The sequence below is a fragment of the Mandrillus leucophaeus genome, unplaced genomic scaffold (genome assembly GCF_000951045.1).
Source record: "Mandrillus leucophaeus isolate KB7577 unplaced genomic scaffold, Mleu.le_1.0 Scaffold744, whole genome shotgun sequence".
Lineage (NCBI taxonomy): Eukaryota > Metazoa > Chordata > Mammalia > Primates > Cercopithecidae > Mandrillus > Mandrillus leucophaeus.
Window position 1 is genome coordinate 367,914 of NW_012108075.1, and position 3,150 is coordinate 371,063.

Consider the following 3,150-nt stretch of genomic DNA (forward strand, 5'->3'; position numbering starts at 1 on the left):
ACAAAAAAAAAAAAAATGAGTTGTCACATATCAAATAATTTCTCTACTATATATTGAATAATATTGAATTTGATATTTAAAGTTGAAATGCTGAATATAAAATGACTTAGAGTATGAAATTTAGCAGATTAAAAATGCCTGGAATTGAAAATATACCAAAATGTAAGAACTAGGCATTATTTGCTTGAATCCACTGCTGTTCTAACGTGGTATTTTTCATAATCTCATGATCACAATATTATTTCACAATAATTTTATTTTTAGTGGTGACATTTATTAACATGTCCTGGAAAATATTTACATTTGGAAAATTCCTACGTGCTAAGACAATTTAAACTCAAGATCAACGCTCACATTGGAAGCAACTTAAAGGTAAGTTATTAGGTTGGTGCAAAAATAATTGCGGTTGCTGGCATTGAAAGTAGTGGCAAAAACTGCAATAACTTTTGTACCAATCTAATACTTCAATCTGATTTGGAGCCGCTGTAGGCTGAAATCTGGGCTTAACTCCACCCATTAGGGGCCTTACCACTGGGCTCTGTCTTCAAGGGGAAAAGTAAAACCAAGTGACTCTTTGTTGTACCTAGTTTACTTCCGTCTTTTGGGTGTGTACTTTGTTGTTTTGATTCTTAGAAGCTTACAGAAAACGTGTCAGCCTGATTACTTTCCCCTAAAGAGTATAATTCAAGCAGATCATCCAACTAGTAAAGTTTGACAATGATAACTTCCGACTCCTTTCTTTTCACAGCTTATCTCCCCACCTCCCTGCCTATAGGAAACACAATCACTGCCAACCCATGGATGGCTACTGTAGTATTATTTCCTAGGCTAAATACATATTTTCTGTAAGTAATTGATTCACAGTTATGAATTCAGTGCCTGGATCCCAGTCATGTTCATCTTGCTGTAAATTGCTCAAGAACAGTGATATATTCCTGCAGAAAAATGTCAACATTTATGGTTAACTCCACCAACAACCCTCTGGACTGGTCTATTCTTCTATTCTCCTAACAATATATTTTAAGTCCAACACAAATATCTGGTTTAGCAGTTTTGACAATTACATCAGTGAGTGTTCTATTAGAGAAACAGAACCAGTAGAAGGGAGAGAGAAAAATGGAGAGAGAGAGGGACTTATTGCAAGGAAGTGGCTTATGCAAGGGTCACAGCTGGCTAGGCAAATCTGAATTCTGTAGCAGCGTAATCCTTGAGGAAGGGCAGGCTGCAAACTTTGGCAGGTGCTGAAACTACTGCCCTCAGGTAGAATTTCTTCTTAGGGAAACTGCAGTTCTGCTTTGCCTTTCAACGGATTGAGCCAGCTCTAGGTAGATTATGAAAGATATTCTCTTTTACACAAAGTTGATTGATTGTATGTGTTAATCTCCTCTATAAAATATCTTTATAGTAATACCAAGATTAGTATTTCATTAAACAACTGAGTATTATAACCTAGTCAGGCCGACACATACGAATGACCATTACATCAATTTTTCTGCCATATTTGTTAACAGAGAGACCACATCAGTAATATAGTCCATTGCTGGGTCCAGACTCCTCTGGGTGATTACCTCAACCAGTGAAACATAATCTAAAACAAAACCTTGACCTTCTTTCAAGGTTCCTTTCTTAATTGATTTAACAAAACTTATTTAGTATGTGTTACGTATGTGATGGTTAATTTTACATGTCAACATGATATGGTTAAGGAATGCTCAGATAGTAGGTAAAACATCATTTCTGGGTGTGTCTGTGAGAGTGTCCTGGAAGAGATTAGCATTTGGGACAATAGAATGAATCAAGAAGGTCACGCTTATCAATTTAGGTGACTATCATCCAATCCTGACCCTCAGTTATTGAAGATAGAACAAAAAGGCAGAGAAAGGGTGGATTCTTTTTCTTTTCTTGAGCTGGACACCCATCACCTTTTGCCCTTGGAAATCAGACATGGTGTCGAACCTTCAGATCTTAGGACTTAACACCAGCACCCCTCCTCCTCCAGTTCTCAGCACTTCGACCTTGGACTGAGGGTACAACATTGGCTCTGCTGGTTCTCATGCCTTTGAACTCAGGTTGAATTATACTATATAGTTTCCTGGGTTTCCAGCTGCAAATAGTATATTATGGGGCTTCCAGGCCTGAATAATCATGTGAGCTAATTTCCATAGTCAATCTCCTCTTGGTTTTGTTTTTCTAGAGAACATTGACTAATACAATATACTAGACATTTTTCTAAGTAATTAATGACTAATTATTTAATTAATATAATTATGCTTTGAATTAGGTTTTATTATTATTCCCATTTCACCAATGAAGAGATTGAGGTTAAGCAACTTGCCCAAGTTAGCAGAGCCAATATAGAATCCAGATAGTCTCACACTTAAGCTCTTGTACATGCTATTATGCCTTGCAGTCCTTTGTGGGTTCCAGTACATTCTAATTTCTTTAAAAACTGCATTTCTCTGGAGGTTGAGAAAATAGTAATTTTTATTCATCCATTTTAGGAGAAATTTTAAAATACTTCCTTAATTATTAAATTGACATGATATATAGTATAGTGTCGGTTCAGTGCTGGACAGAATATTCTCCTCATTTGACCACTGTGATTCTCATATCATATTTACAGTATCTGTTTGGGGTTTGGTGCTATTTGTTGAGCCATCAACACTTGTCACTTGTTACCATTTTTCCAGCAATCTCATAGTCAAGGGAAATTGTGCTCTAGCTTCAGTATAATTAAGCTAGTTTAGAGGCTCAGCTAGTTATCATACTGCAGGTTAACGTCCTACATAACAGCTCTCCTCCACACCTTACATAAAATTTACATTCTATGAAACACTTTTTATTTTGCTTGGAGAGGCATTGTGCACAACTACGAAAGTTCAATAGTGAAAAAGTAATCTTATGTAACGGCATTTTTTACTGTTGAGTACTAGCCTTCTAAGACATGTTTGAGTGACAAACACAGGCCTTTTATAAACTTAAGCTTTCCTATTATTCATAGACATAAGCAGGATATTCTGTCCACTTAATATAAACTTCCTCCCAATAAATTCCTAATTTCTTCCTGAAAACAGACTCCTGCTGGTTTGGTCTTATGGGATGTCAGGCACTGAGTTACGGTACTAAAGAATTTTGTCAGTTTGTGATGTC